Genomic DNA, 16942 nt, shown 5'->3' with positions numbered 1-16942 from the left:
TGACCTAACCATGCTTCCACAGGAGTAAATTCATTTTCATTACAGAGTCCAGTGACAAAAACACTGAAACAGCTGACTCCAGGTGTTTGCAGAAGCTGGAACAGACTTTAATGTAAGTATTTATGGAAATTTCTTCACCAAACCTGACTCCTGAATGTCCAATAAATATTACATTTGGGGTCTAACCACTTGCTGCCTGCCTCTGTCCTCCTGCAGACAACAGGAGGCTCAGCCCAGGTTCTTAAAATTGCAAATCCCACAGTGTGGGAAGGATGAAATCTCTCTTGCCTTTTTTGTTTGTTGGGGTTTGAGGATTTAGATTTTTGGGGGGAGTTTTGGTGGGTTTTTTAACTGAGCTGCAACTATGCAAGACAAAATTTGCAAAATCTGTTCACAGAGTCTGTGAATGTATTCTTGAAAGAAAATAGATCAGAAAACATGGGACAGATTCTTGAACTGCTTCCAAGTAGGACAGGAAAAGTCATCATCCAAAGCAAGATAACTGAAAGGCTCTATCTACCTCAGTTATTTCCTTCAACTCCTCCCTAAATCAAACAATTTGTTCCCCACATTTACTTACTGAGATACTTGAACTGGAAGTAGGACCTTTAATTCCCAAGATACTCTCTATTGCTTACTCCTCAATTAAAAATCAGCCTGACTTGCCTCAGAAATTGTTTGGTTGTATCAGGAAAATGATGATGTCAGGAGCAGATGAGAAATAAACAGGAAGAGCAGACAAATTCTTTAAGAAACAGTGATTCTGTTTTCATGCAAATTCTGTTTAATAAGAAAAGCTGAGATCTGAACAGAAAGCAGTGTATGTGAAGAGTTGCTCAAAACATAATTGCTTCTAAACATAATACTTCTCAATCTTTCTCAGCAGCTATAAACATTTCTTTAACTATTCTTTCCCCTTCTCTCTTGCAGTATTTCCCACTGACTTTAATAAAGTGCTGTGTAATCACCTGAGTTTTGGAAACATTTGAACAACAAACAGAAGTTACTGAGAGTATAAAAAAGTCCTTCATTGCTGGCAGATGCTTCTAAGAGCTTTTGCAAAGTTTTATTTCATAGTTTTTCAAGATGACTCACATTCATATGATACAGATATCTCTGATGCTGTTTTTAGTTGTTTTATACCTATGAATGTGCTCATGCAAGGGAGATTGTATAAACACAAAATCACATTTTGAGTCTCAGATAAGAAAAACTTCTGAATATTTGAAAGGAAATTTCATTGATATTACCTTTAAACAACTGAGTCCTCCTCTTTTTTTCTGTTTTCTCAGACATACCAAAATAATAACCTGAGAGATTAATTGGGAGGGCACTAGAAATCATCATATATCTTTTGGTCTTTGGAAACTAAGAACTAAATTACTGTAATTGGCAGGTTATTAACAGGAAAAATATGCTAAACAACTTCATGTTGCTGTCAGGAATTACATTTGGTAAGCTGTGAAGATGGGGCCCTTGGTGCAACATTTTCATTTACTCATTTAGAAAGAACAATGATAATAGATGAGTGAAGCATGTACAAATTATACACGAAAGAACATTTGTATTGCTGTAAAAAGGCTATCTTGATACTGGAGTGATTAAGCCTGTTATTCGTGCAGATACAGGAGTAAGGGGGAAGGGGAAGTAGGGAACACATTAATTTTATTTAGAGGCATATATGAAGTGAACTTCAGTCAAAAAGATTTGAATTTCACGCAGATCTAGATTGTAATAGTATCTGATTATATTACATTTATTGTGCAGTGTTAGTATCAAGATTTTTTCCTTGTATTAGATGAGGTCTGAAGATGCAATGGTGACAATCTCTGTTGTTACCCATGTCTTTATTTTGGCTGCCACCTCCCCAAACCCTTTTTTTGTTCACTCACTGTTTTTCCTGCAAAACAGTGAACTCTGTGCAACATGCCATGGACATGAGCCAAGCAGCTTATATACAGAAACCTGCATCACATAGTCCAGAAACTGTGGTTTTTTGGATGCTTTTCTCTATCAGCAATTTCTACTACCTGTCCTGAAGTCTTAGAAGTTGACATTCTTCAAAGAAGGATGACTTTATATATCACCAGTTCCCATAAGCAAGGGAAGATAATAGCAAAGCATGGGGAAACTGGGTCATTCAAATGCCCTGATGAAAACCAATGGGGACAGCACACTCAGTGACATGGGCTGCCTCTGTGAAACTAGGACATGGTGTGCTGCTCTCCATTTGTACGTAGCTGTCTTCTCTTCCAGGAAACTCTGAAGCACAGAGAGTATAAATAAGTTATTCAGTAACTCCAAAACTTGACTGGCCTGAGGAGAAATTTATTGGCTTAACTGAGATGTCATTAGGATTTGAGCAGTCCCTTGTACAATGGCAGTTTCAGAAGTTCTCATTCTGTACCACAGTCTGTAGGCAAGACCCTTACACAATTGCCCTTTTAAACCCTTGTTATTTTTATATAAAGATGAGCTATGAGAAATTCATGTAAGAATGTGGGGCTTGTAGGACTGCAGCAGGGAAAGCTACAGACCAGGAAGAAGTGTTGGAATAGAAAGACTGTTTCCATGGCTGTCACAGGGTTATATTCCCAGATGTTTGTCTAACCCAATTTAAAATTTAAGCGTTTTAAAATGCCCTGCATTGGGAAGGGTGATGTCTTGTTTTAGCACTATTCCCACTTTTTCTTACCTTCAACATTAGTAAAGCTGTTCCCTAATGTCCAAGCTGGCTGTCCTTCAGTATGAACCTGTTTCCTCTTGACATAAGGGTAAAAAAAACATACAAATAATTTCTGTAGCAGCCTTTCACATCCTTGGAGACACTTATAAATTATATCTTGGCTATCTGCCCCTTGTTTTAAGCAATTCCAGTTGAGATCTACTCATGAGTTCAGTGGAATTGGCCACAAGTGTCCATAGGAGCAAGAATAACTATTAAATGCTGCTTCTCAGAAAAACTGGGTTATGGCTCAACATGAAATATTTGGTGGAATTGTATAACAGAAGTAGCATTGCCACAGTGTAAGTATCTGCTGTAAGCAGATAAGGACCTAGACAAGTCTAGGTAAGGACACATAGAAGGTGTTTCAATAATCTGTGGTGGTTTTGGTGCTGGGAGGATGCAGTGGCCACTGTGTTCTGGGGATTATCAGTAGGGTAGCTGCGGAGTGCCCCCAGTGTACAGATACAATTCCGAGTGAATTATTTACAATGAACAAGGCAGCCAACGGGTTGTGGAATATCCTCTGGCACACCACTGTTTCCCAAAAAACAAGTCACTGTTCAATTGGCTTTTGTAGCTCTGAGTGACCAAGGCTTCTTGGCCTCTTTGCTACTCTGGGCTGTAGGCTGAGTAGCTGCACCTGACTCCAGAACAGCACTTGAATCATGGATCACGTCTCCCTCAACTACATGAACCTATGTGCATTACATTTGAATGCAACAACTCCCACATAACGATACAGACCTCACTTTCCCTGCATAATTATTTTGGAATCCGATACCAACATCTTAATTAGGCCTGACCCCTGGAGTATTTGACCTAACATCATTTGCCAGCTCCAAAATACGGTTACATTCACACTGCAAATAAGCATCCTCCCAGCATCTGTCATTTCTGTAGGAGTAATTTCAATGTCATTCTCCTCTTACAATACAGCCAAGTGCAGGAATCCTTGGGATGCTCCCGCAGCCCCACACCCCTGACTGCCCTATATGTGGTTGGACTCTCCTTGCATTGCTGCATCAGTGCGAAAGCTGGGGTTACACTCACTTAAGATAACCTATTCAGTTAAACTAGGCTGACTGTAGCAGCATGCAACTCACCCTGGACTTGCTACCTAATTATATTCCCAGCAGATTTCCAGGGAAAGTATTCTCAGTAAAGATTTCCCTGAGCTCCCTGCAGTCGATGCTAACCAAGTTAAGCAACCTCTCAGCCCACTAAGATCTACCTGCAAGGGCTTCAGACACACCTTTATCTCTAGGAAAGACAGCAAAAGAAGCAGCTGGGGAGCAGTCTGGATCATAGGCTAAGTGTGGACCTCGTAAAACACTCCCACATTTATAGACATGAAACACTTCACCAGGGAGCAGCAGCTCAGGTTTGCAAGCAGGGCTGTATTTCTGAGTGGAGGAAGAGCCTGGTCCCTGAAGCATAGCACAATTTTTCTCAAGAAAAGCAGCCCATACATTATGCAAAGAATTTACTGTTGGTTTTGAAATATTGCATGAGAGGAAGAATGAAACACATATCAGATGTTAGCCACAACACTTAAAAGTGCTACTGGAAGAAATGCAGATAGTGCAGCAAGAGGGGTGATATAAAATAAGAGGAAATTAGCATCTATATTTCCTTTTTTAAGCAAAGCTCTTAAATGCAGTTTGTTTCATTTTAAAGACCTGAATCCAACCTATAGGTGTTTAATGTAGTGCCCTTATTTTTGAAGCTAAGGCACAAAAGAAACAAAACCAAGCTCAGCACCCAAAAACCACCCAATATTGCTTTGACAAAATTAGCATTCACACAGGAAGCAGACACAAGCCACCCTTGCTGCAGTTCAGGTCATGGCTCTCTCATGCTCTGAGGAGGCATAAGGAGAAACTCACCTTCACCTTGTTGCTGGAGTTGATTTATTTTCCCATCTCCATCAGCAGCAGTCAGGAATCAGGTTCCAGCCCTTGTGTTGTTTGTTCACTCCCTGGTCGAGGGAGAAGGACTCACTCATTCTGCTATTTCCTCTCACCCTGGAACATCTTCCCTGTCCCTTAATTCCTCTCTATTACTGTGCTAGTAATAACTAACCTCACTAACCATCCCTGGAACAGAAGCAGTAATTTAGTTGTACCTGAGTTATGGTCAGGCTCTCACACCATTTGAGGCAGTGGGAGTCCTGCCATGAGTTTCATTGGGTATTTACTTCCCATTTCACTCCCATGGAAATTCCTTTATTTCCTTAATACACTGAATTACCTGAGAATGTAGGGGCTGTGATCCATTTTTTATCTGATGTCCTCTCTCTTGACCTTATAATGGAAAGCTTTTTAGGAAAGGCTATAGAGCACGAGGAGTTCAACAACCACCTTTAGCATGGAGAGCATTTCTGTGCTCAGAAGAGAGCACAAATGAAATGGAGCCAAATAGCCACAAGGATCTTTTTATAAGCTGAGAAATATCCCCAGTGCTTCAGTAAAAGGGATGGTTACATCATCTATTTACTGTATCAAAAATTAAAAAGGAAAAATGTGTGTTCATTACCTTATTGAAAAGGCAGTTTGAAAGTCTTTCACTTGCCTTAGTCTTGGATTTTCCTGTAATAATTAACATTTTGACTATTACAAATCTCCCATTAAAACCTGAGGTACACACAGAACACAAATTCATGTGCTTGCACATACAAGTATGATTGTAGTCACTATGACACTATTAAAAATACCAAAAACTTTCTACATTAGGAAATCTCCTATGAATCACATTTTAATTAACTTTATATTTAAATCCTGATGATACAAAGATCCTGAAAGTGGTCTATGAAGGCTAGGAGCTTCTAGCATAGGACACTTGAAAATAGCACAATGCTTGTCCTCTCTGAAGATGTGACCTGGCCCCCAGCATGATATTGGATTGACCCCAATAGTACATGAGGACTCTATCATGTCCATTCAACCTCAGTTTGCTCCAGTCTCATCCTGAGGTCTACCAGCCAGACAACAGAGTAATCTCCATCACTTTTCAGACCTGGTGCTGGTTTATGGATACTGTTACAACCTGTCCCACCAAAAGGAAAATCTCCTGTTGTTTTAAGGAAGAGGAAGGTTAGAACCTGCAGTTTTTAATTTTATTGTCAATGTTCGCAGACCTCTCTTGTTATAGTTACATTTTTTGTGCATGTGTTAGCCCTGAGACTGGGCTGTGTAATTAGTTTCTGTCAATAATAGGACCTGATGAGTCTGTTCAAATCCACACTGCCTTGGCATTAATGTTTCATATATATACCAACATCCTCTGCCTTCCAAGAGGAAAAGAAGTTGGCTTACTCAGAAAATCTTCAAATATGGCCAGCCACACACTGACTCCCAGCTTGGATTTACACTTGTAAAACAAAAGGAAAAGGACTTGTAAAGTAAGAGGAAAAACAATAAAACGAGATGAAAATTCCTATACAGTATTTCAGTCCTCTCACTAAAACTGTGTGGAAATTTGCCACAAGCTCAGACCTACCTAGCCATGATGTCTTGGGTTTTATTTGTGACACTAATCATCCAATTGCATGGAAATGTGAAATTTTAAAAAAACTCTGAAACTATAAAGAATTTAACCATGTCCTTAATCTTACCCAGTGTCAGTGCAAGAGATTTAAAAACCAATAGACATGTTACTGTAATAGAATCTAAGACAAATCATAAACTCACTAAAGTTAGAGAGCTAAAATATGGTGTGGAGAATGGACAATGGCAACATTTATTCAATAAAGCTAATTTGTATGTAAAAGATTGAATAAAAATATACACCAGTATGCAGGCACAACAAATTATATAAGAGAAAAAAAAGTTTTATGGGCAATACATTTCATATTATGCATGCAAACATCACAGCTGCATGGGTAAAGGTGTTAACCACATTGGCAGTCATGCTGTAAAGTGCCACAGAGGTGATGGGAAATGTGGCACTAGCCATACAAAGGATGACATCTTAATAGTTTTCTGTAATAAGCCAACTGCAAGAGCTACTCATATTTACTATTTGTATTTTTCCCCTGAGATATAAACGCAGTCCTCTATCTGCTTATGAAATCTAAATATCCAAAGGCCTCTTCTTCAAGAATGATGGTGTATTAATTCTGATGGCTGGGTCAAATTTCAGCCTGGGTAATTGCTTTCTGCAAAGACGTAGTTAAACTTATAGTTTTAATTTAAAGATGCTCTTCCACAGTCTGCTGCCTGTGCTATATTCAGCATACATTCAAACAATCTCCACTGTGGGAATCAGTATTTTAACATGTTACTTGAGTCCTGCTAAGTTTTATCTCAGCTACTAAAATTACAAGGACCTTATTTAATAGGAAATGTCACCTTTACTTCCTCTGCTATAAATATGGCCTGAATATTTGCTACATGTAGAGATTGTTTGTGGATATTATATAGATATAGACAAACAGGTAGAAAGATGCTGCAGGTTTTTTTATTCAAATACTTTTCCAGAGTTAAAATGGGGACACGGTTCAGGGTTAACAGTGCTGCCACAAATGTTGGGGAGCACCCAGGCAGATTTGCCATTGTGGTAACTAACAATCTTGTGGCAATCAATCAATTAGCTGAATGCGAAAAACTAGTGAAAACAAGCTTGCAGATAAGAGTAAACAATCTGGGCTGGAATTGTGGAGGAGAAAGTGAAATTCCATTTTCAAGGCTGTCAGAGGGATTTAAATGATCACTCCGGAGAAAGGTTTTATTTTTTCCCTTGTTTTTTTCTTAATTTTCTCCAGGCTGAGGGTTTCCATAGATCTCTTCATTGATCTGAAGTGGCCGGGAGCAGAAAAAGCCAATTTTGTCTGTATTACCTTGTCTCCTTTCCACTATAGCTTAACACTAAAAGAAATGCCACCCACACCCCAGAACAACTCCATGCCAAAGGCTTGGCTCAGAAAGTCGTATTCAAGCCAGGCACTTCAAATCTGAAAGTCAAATGCTCCTAAAACCAGGGGAGGGAGAGATCCTGAACTAGTACCAGCCCATAACCTCCTGCAGGCAAAGGCTTCAGGCAATGTGCAAATTGCAAAATGTGCAAATTGCAGAACAACTCACCCCTGCATAAGGGGTTGTTGAATTTTGGATGGGTTTTTCCCCCACCTTTATTTTTTTAATTTGCAAAAGCATTTGCTGCCCAGACTTCAGTTATGCTACTTGAGAGCTTGAAAGTAAAAATCCCCATTACATAAGGTACTCTGGAAGGCCAGGACACAGGGCCCAGCAGGCAGGCCAGCAGCTATGTGCATGGAAGGGGATCTTGCATAAAATTGTTTAGTTCTCTGCTTGTAAAGTTTCCGGCAGCAGTTGCTGAGGGAGCTGCACTTGTCCAATTACATTTAGAAAATGCCTCAAAACCAGAATTTTTTTTTCAAACAGAGAAACTCTCTTTTTTTCCCTCCAGTTCCCCATCCCTCAAATGAGCTAAAGAGCCCCTTTTCCAAGACTGTCGAACTGAATTTGCCATTTGAGAGGAGTTCAAATGCTTTGTGGCTGATGAGCACTTGCCTGCTGCCTTCCAGCTCTCACTGAATCCCAGTGGCAGAGAATATTTTTGTGGGAGAGGACCCCAAACTCACACTGATGATAGATGGTCCTCAGTCCCCACTGAAAATGGGTTCAGGACTGCTTCCTCTGTGCCCTAAGGTCAGGAGGAGTTGGAACAAGAAGAGCCATTTATAAATCTCTCCCTGTTTGCACCCTATGCAGAGGTTATCTGGTTTGACTTTCTCCAGCACTGCATGCAACTATCACAAAGTACATCAGTGCAGCTATACAGTGTCATTTTTGTAATTAAAGCCTCTGACATTGACTTTCCTGTTTAACCTGCTGTATTGGCACTGCTCTCTGTTCTTCCTTTAATGTAGCTGCTGATGGTTCAAAGATCTTGGTTGTGGCTCAAAAGCCAGCTGGAGCTGGACTCTTCAAATGGAGTCAAAGAAAAATCGACATGAGGAAAGTAAACGAAACTTCAACTCAAAGAAAAGTTTTCTTCTCAGTTTGGAGTAAATACTGAGACCTGCTTTATTAAAAAAACATTCTGCCATTTTGCCAAGGGCTTATGTCTGACTTAACACATACACAGTTAATTGCCTGGCTAGAAGAGTTGAAACCTGGGAAAATGAGAAAAATAGTCATCATAAATGTCATATTAAAGGGGAAGATCATAAGTGTGAAATAGAAGGTTAAATTGTTCTTGTATCTTTATTTAATCACAGCAACTGCATTCATTCTGCAGACCACGACACAATGGGCCATCTGTGTTCAAACAGGAATAACTATAAAAATACCAGACAACCAGATCAAGGGACACTTCACTGGGAAAATAAATTCAGATGGAGTGAAACCTATAGTACACTTTGCCTGCTGAGTATCCATACATATTAAAATTGATGTTCAGGCTCAAACATACATAAATGCCATTGCACAAATGATCCTGGAAATTTCTGACTGTATTATGATAAAAATATACTCTTTTGCTGGCATGTTTGCAGTGGTATAATGTCTCACCAGAGTTAAGTGCTGAGGGGAGGAATTTCCTGGGAGACCATGGGGTTCTTGTGTATGAAAGGGTTTTAGGCAACTTCTGAAATATCTGTCCTCTAAGGGCAGCATTATGCTGGCAAAGAGGCCAGATCTGTCCTTGAGTCATATTTAATGGCATAAATCTCTAAGTACTTGCTGAGCCTTGAAACAGAAGATACCAGAAACAGGACTGCCCAAAAATCATCTCAGCAAACTGAAGGGGCATCTGATAGTTACATGATAAGAAAATCCTTCATCTTTGGTCTTGTTGATATAAATTACACATCTTGGGTTGGTTTTCCTAGCTCTATTTGCTTTCAGATTTAGAATAATGAATAAACCCTTGAGCACTCATTCTGGAAACTGAGATTGCCTTATGAGATTATCTGCAGCTCAATAGTCAGGGGAAAAGGGAAATAAAAGGATTCACATTATGAATTTTATAATGACTTACTGCTCACATATCTGAAAAATAGTTGGAGTCTTAATTAGCCAGCCTTTTCAGTGCTTTAAGTTGCAGAGATTTCTACTGCTGCACACCTTAGAATTTGCATTTTAATGGGCTAAAGATGTATATCAGTAATAGCACCAATGGATGCTCTCTTATCACTAGTATTAATACAATATATAGCTTAGGTGACTAACCTATCCGCAGTACAGCAGGCTTGATCAATAAAGAGCACAGAGTGACCAAAGCAAGTAAAATCTAAATGTCACTGTACTGACATGCCTCTAAATAACAAACTTCCGCCTGTAGTCTGTGGTCAAAACCATATCAATGAACATTAACATGGTTCAGCCAGATGTGGTAAATCCAGGGTTCATTTTCACCTGTGCAGTTGTATGAGGAAACGTTCATTACAAAATGCAGATGCCTATGATGGAGAACAGATTACTCATGAAAAAATCCCAAATCCAGAGCATCATAATATGTACATTTTAATATATTTTTTCAAGAAGTAAAAGGCTTGGCTCCAACTAAGGCAGAATATTATTCTGGTTCTGGCTTGTTTTCAATTCTAGACCTGTAACAGAACTAGCAACTGCTAGGGAGGCTTTTTTTCCTTCAGCTTTTAGGAGTGAACCCAACCTCTCATGACCAGAAAGCAGTGTTACTGCTCCCTCAAGCATAATTTCCACAATCATGGCAGTAAGGTGGGGAAAAGAAAGTAAATCTGACAAAATAAGCCACTGGTGAACAACAGAGCATCACTTCCACAGCTCCCTTGGTGCGGCTTATCTGGGAACACTCCGAGTATCTCTAGGCTTTAGCCTAATGCACAGCACAGAAGAACTTCAGCACCACTGTTTCCCATGGATTAACTACCAGTATTTCTATATAACAGATCTGCTGGAGCAGATTCTTTCAGGTGGACATAAAAGGAAGAGGGTGAGAAAAGTTGGCCACAGGAAAAAGGTGGAAAATGCAGCAATAAGTGATGGAGGCCTTCTGACTCAAGGGGCTTCATCTCCAGATAATATATTTCTCTGACATAAATAATTTGAGAAAATGGCATATTTTTCTCTTTGAAGATCAAAGAAATACTTAACTTGGGAAGATTGGATTTAGCAGGGATTAGGTTCACTGTTGAAACTCTCACTCCATGGCTGGAAGGAACTGAGGGGCTGAGCCACCTCTTTCTTTCCATATTTTCCAACATGCTTCTCAGAAATAACTTCTAGTTTTAGCTTTGCTTTACTGTGCATCAAAATTGTGGAGCTGGGAAGGGAGACCAACACTGCTTCCTCTCCTCACACCTGGAAAAGTCATGGTGTCAGCAGCTGACATAAACTTGAATAGTGGTAGAACTGCAGGTAAGGAGTAAACATATAGGAAGACAGAGCAGAGAACTCAGAGCTATAAACAGGAAACAGTATTCCTACTGAGTGAAGTCTCTGGAGAACACCCAAGAAACATCTCATATTTCTAATGAGGGTCTATGGTAAATGTGTGTAATTCGAGGGCACATAATTCAACCACAGAAGGATTGTATAAAACTGCTAAAGCCTTTCACACCCTTTGGTCTTCCAGCAAGTTTAAATGGTGTTTGAAATATCCTGCACTTTGAAGGCTCTTTGCAATGGCAGCAAGTTGCCTTAAAGACAACTGAAATCAGCCCCAAAGAGAAGTACAGAAAGAGAGCCTGGCTTGCAGTTTTGATTAAGACTGGCTGGAAAACAAAGATTTATTTTATAAATGGAAATGGATTTTAATTTGCATTCTAATTGAAACAAGACACTTTGAGAGAAGTAGGAGAACGAGGAATAGAGACAGAAAAGGCGGCAATATCCAAACTGTGGCCTGGTGTTTACCACTCTCACTGCAATACAGAAGGTCGAGGTTCAAGTGCTGCAATCCCTAAAGTACCAAACCTCGTGAGTCCAATAAATAGTTGGTCTTTCAATAATCACAGAAGGACTCATATAAAATGAGAAATTTCTGTATCAGAAGATTACTTTGACCATTTAATCAAAAGACCTACCACTTCTCCTCATGAACAATTGGAGCTCTTCACCAAAATGGAGCTTTGCAGAATATTCCCAAAAGGAAGCTCAGAAGCCTCTTGCTGACAGTTACAAGACCACATGTTACTTGATGCCCATCATTAAGAGATTTTCCTGCAAATAAAACTTCCTCAACCATGAGGTTCTGCAGTAATTTTTCATCTCTTATAGTTAGGACAGTCCTTCATATCTGGAATTAACTCCTATTGGCAGCACTGTTTAGCTGTAACTGCAGAGAGAATGGCATAATTCTGGAAAATGAAAAGCAGGTTTGGGGCTGTGCTAGTCAAGTGTCCTCCAATGAATTTGAATTTCTTCAACCACAAGTCTTGTTAACTGCTCTTTTCTCAGTGTTGAATTAGTACAGGAAAATCATCAAACCAAAGCCAAAATATGCTGAGGATGTTTTTTGGGGTCAAAAGGTTATAGATTTTTCTTGGGAAACAGTGCACTCTAGAAGATGCTTGTTTTTTTTTCCTTTTAATCTAGAATTCTCCAAATGCTAGTAAAAGTATAGTGCGTTTCTCTTGCCTATTCTTTTATATTGTTTGATTTTCATGTGTTTATATAGACTAATACCTCACCTTTGTGATCACCGTGTCCTACCATACAGCAGGCAATGCAGCTACTTGATACAGGAAAATCCATGTTCAACATTACTATCTTTATTCACTCTCTGACAGGCAAATCTGAGTATTTAAAAAATTACTTTGTGTCTGTTTTATCTTCTTTAGCTTGGAACTTTGCCTATTTGGGGGCTGAAAACTCTTTGGTATGCTTTCATTACATAAAACTGTTGAATAAATTCTTTAGAGGTTATTTAATATTTCATCTCAGAAAGAAAATGGTGGATGGAGGGAATTGCTAAATATAGCAACTTTATTTCAGTAATGTTTATATTCATATTTAATGTTTTAGAGGGAGTTAACTGCTACCAAGATGGAATTTTAAAAATACCAACAAAAACTTAGATTATGTGCAATAAAGTCAAATATCCTAACTTTTTCAGCTAGTATCTGCCCTTCTCAGTAAAAGTCATCAGCCATAAGTTTTCCAGAGACATTCAGCCTCCCAGGTGCAGGTGAGTCAGGGATACCATGAGTAGGGGAGGACCCCATTAACCAGCTCAGTTTATGCATATGCCTCATCAGTTGATGATGATATCCTGTTATTTTAATAAACTTGGAACTATCAGTCAGAAGTCCTGGTTATAAGCCTTGAGTATCCCATGGCTTCATTTCACTGTAATCTGCAGCAATGAAAGGTGTTTCTCTCCCATGTATACCTGGAGGTAAACATAAAAGGAGACTATAAAAGTATCTCATGATCTACCAAGAGCAGGGAGATTGCACTGAAATTTAGGAAGGATATTTTCAAAGGCACAAATCTCAGTTAGGAGCATACCTGCGCCTTTGAATACATCCGTCAATGCTTGAAGTTGGGCTCCAAAAGGAAATTCAGTTCCTGCCCAGCTGATTTGGGACCTGCTGGCTCTTGTCACCAGCCTGATTTATCATCACAGAGGAACCCCCTCCATCTGCTTCTCTCAACTGAAGAGATTATATTTTAAAACACTATTGTATAAACTTGTGAAGCTTTAACTATGTTTTGGCAGAAAAGCCAATCAAAAAGTGCCTGTCCTGCTCCTTTCCTTTCAGCTTTCCTGAACTGCCTTTCACCTCTGTTTTCATATTTTCTTTATGGAATTTCTCAGGAATGATACCATCTCAGCTTTTATAGTTCTGGCTCTCCTGGCCAGGCCAGGACAGCAGTCTGGGTCATGCACCCAATCACAGCCACCATAGCTGGGAGGCCAGGTCAGGACCACCTGGAGCATCTCAAATTCAAAAATATTGTGGCAGATTATAAAACAGGTAAAATTAAGAAACTTTGGGATGGTCAAAAATACCAGATCCTCCACTTGCATTAAATCTTCATCTTCCAATCATCTGCCATGGTGTACAGCTCTCTGTGCAAGGTTGATCATGAATTTAAAGGCAGTTCCTTGAATGTGATTAGTTTTTGGTTGCCTCAACTTACTCTGTTCGAGATGTACGTTCAAAAACTAAGAGAAGTTTATTGTTGTCTGGGAAGACTATAGACTACTTGGATTTAATTGCACCATGCTGAAGCACAGCTTTGACTTGTACATACATTAATCAGAAAGTTAAATGTTTTCATCATACAGCCATCCTGAATAGTTAAGACTGGCAGTACTACTCATTAAGTACACAGATGTTTTAAAGTTTGATTAGGGAACTGTAACAAACAGTCCAACTTTCATTAACATGTAGAAAATAAGGTAGCAGAGTAGAAAATGCACAAAAAGTTACTTAAGGACTAAGAGCAACACTGAAAATTCAGAGCTCTGTGGAGAAGACCTCAAATACTAAACAACTGGAAGGCACCCAGGGAAGTGGGTTTTATTCCCAAAGCTAAGCAGAACACAGCTGCCTCCTCCCCTCATCATAGCCACTTGATGAGGTTCAGGTGGGTGTACAGCATCAGCCAGCCCAGGCAGAGAAAGTAATCTTTACAACTTCCACAAAATCAAAATTTTTACACACAAGATATACTTTCAAAAAAGGCCAAACAAGATACACTTTCAAAAAATAACAGATATTGTATAGCTCCATTGGGGCTTTTTCTATATATGAAAGTTTTTAAAAACCAGTAAAATTAAAAAAATGGAAAAACAAACAATATAATTGTTTTCCTGTTTAGAGTATCATTCAAATACTCCTTTGCGTATGGTGAAATTAAAGACAGAAGGTGAAAACTTTTTTGTATTAGTGACCTCAACTTTCTGCACAAACAGCTGGACATTTTGTATCACCAGCATCTGAGACACTCACAGTTATTGGATTTGTTCTCTTAATACCACTTCTGACAGATGGAAACATCCATCCTATTTTATCAAAAAGGGAACAGACTGACTGGACATGAGGTGTGTGGCTGAGCTAAAAATGTAGTCTACAAATCCTAATCCAAGACCTCCTCTATTAAAACATCTTTTCATAGACTCTTGTCACTACATATGGGCCTGTAGGATTTAATCCACACCGACCTGTCCCATGGGTTTCAATGTTCATTGGGTGCTCCAAAATATATTCAAAATTTGAAAAATGGTTAATTTTGAGAATCACATGTGAAAATCTTTAACCTAACCACACATCAAAACCCCTGTATAGGCTAGACAGAGAGCGGGAATTTTAATGCTTAATTGAGCAATAATTCTCTGTTTGTGTTTGAGTCCTCAATTGCAATCATCCTTTCTATTTTTATAAAGTCTGTTCTTGGCCACAAGAACATCCTGTAAAACTCCTGAAGATCTGATTTTAGACACTTGTTCCATCAAGCCATACCTGTGAATCCCCAGGTCAGTTTACTGATTTACTGCTAAAATACCACAAAACTCACAGATATGGTCCCAACACTCAAATTCAGTAATTTCATTACTTAACATTCAATCTTTCATTGCTGAAAAAATGTCTGAAATCTTGACTTTAGACTGTTCCAAAAGATGCAATAGAAATGGATTAAAAGGCTTTCTCCTTTAACATTTAACCTAAAATGCTTTCCTGACTGAAATATGACTGCAGATTTTTGAATTTGCTATTAAAAAAAAAAAAAAGAAAAGATAGCTTGGTTAAGCTAAGTCTCCTAGTGACAGGAAAAGTTGCAAGTAGCAATACAATCCCACCAAAATCCAGACCCTTATTAGGGCTGGCTGAAATGCATCCCTGCCCCGTGGAAATAAAAAAAGTCCAGGCAGGTTTTTTTCCTTATATGTTTATATTTCCTACAATGTGAGGGATATACCCAGGAAGTGTGGCTTTTTCTTGCCCTTAATGGGGTCTTCACGCTTTCCTCCGGTCTAGCTCAGCTGTTAGGGTGAAACTTCCCGGGGCCTTGCCACATGGATGTAAATAAAAGATAACAAAAGAAGCTCTTTCCCCTGATGAAGTTGCAGATTTTATTTCTTGTGGGTAGCGAGGAAAAGAGAGAGAAAGAGAAAAGGAAAGAAAGAGACGTCGGGGGCACAGGTCTTTTCTAGGGTCTGAAAAGGGGGGCGGGGAGAAATTGGATCCCAGCCAGCCCTGTATGGCCAGGAGGGGAGAGGGACCTCTACAGGGCTACAGGGCATAGCAGGGGTCACGGAATGTACCATTTACAATGCATCTTGGAAATGCAACATCTCCCCGTTTTTTGTTTAACAACGTTGAAAGAAGGATATTAGTTTCATTTAAATTATGACTTGCCCACCACCCTGTGAGTCCCAAGCCTTTTTGAACAGTCCATTGAACCAATCTTCAGATTCTTGCCTCACTTGTCCAATCAAGTTGTTCATGTTTCGGAGCGCAGCATGGATGTTAGGAGCTCTCCAGGTCCGGTCCATGCAGCAAAGTCTTTCAAATTCCTGACACTCATGTCCGTGCAGTAGTAGGAGAAAATCTATAGCAGCACGATTTTGGAGTGTGTGTGCCAGGGTCATCCAGATGTTCTGACGTGGTTGAGGGATGATTCATTCAGCTGCTAAACTGCTCGGTGTTAACAGCAAGACAACTTGAATGGGGTTCATCACAGGACCTGGAGAAGGGAAGCTTTTCTCTAAAAGGAAAGACAAACATTGTAAAACCTGTTAAAAGTCTCTATCTGCTGGAATGTCATCCTCTATGAGGATTTCTTTTCCTTTTTTCCGGCGGCATCTTCTTTTCGAAGCCACAGCCACCTGCTCCTAGTTCCCCTCAGTTGGAGCAGGATGCTTGGGGACATATGGTTTCACCCACTTTTGGGGAATCCACCGAGGGCCTGAGGGAGTGGATATGCACACATAGCCACGCCCCCAGGTAACAAGCTCATAGGGACCTTTGATTTCCCAGGTTTCTGGGTCCCTAATCAAGACTGGAGGATGTTGGGATAACTTGAACTGTTTACCACTGTTAAAGTGACATACCACAGGTGGACTCATGTTCTCAAATGAACAATTCAGGAAATTGATAGTAAACATGACTTTGCAGAGCTTCTGCTGTGGAGACATCCACGCAGTTGAACTCCTCTGTTTAGCCAAGACCTGCTTGAGCATCTGATTGGCTTGCTGAACTACACCTTGGCCTGTGGGGGAGTAGAAGGTGCCAGTTTTATGTTCCACTCCCCACTG

The 16942-nt window shown here is 39.7% G+C and overlaps 2 long non-coding RNA genes across 2 annotated transcripts in view; one reads left to right on the top strand and one right to left on the bottom strand.

The window, feature by feature from the left end:
• Positions 1-46: 46 nt before the first annotated feature.
• The window catches only part of LOC148221984 (uncharacterized), a 32849-nt gene continuing 15953 nt past the window's right edge, over positions 47-16942 (top strand). Inside the window, exon 1 of the long non-coding RNA XR_015806989.1 lies at positions 47-112. This is a non-coding gene — a long non-coding RNA (uncharacterized LOC148221984). The remainder of the gene's footprint in view (positions 113-16942) is intronic.
• LOC148221983 (uncharacterized) overlaps positions 15719-16942 on the bottom strand; it is a 37737-nt gene continuing 36513 nt past the window's right edge. The window contains exon 5 of the long non-coding RNA XR_015806988.1: positions 15719-16392. This is a non-coding gene — a long non-coding RNA (uncharacterized LOC148221983). The remainder of the gene's footprint in view (positions 16393-16942) is intronic.

The sequence above is a fragment of the Sturnus vulgaris genome, chromosome 15 (genome assembly GCF_052056855.1).
Source record: "Sturnus vulgaris isolate bStuVul1 chromosome 15, bStuVul1.hap1, whole genome shotgun sequence".
Classification (NCBI taxonomy): domain Eukaryota; kingdom Metazoa; phylum Chordata; class Aves; order Passeriformes; family Sturnidae; genus Sturnus; species Sturnus vulgaris.
Note: the sequence above shows the minus strand (reverse complement) of the source record. Positions and strands in the feature narration are given on the sequence as shown.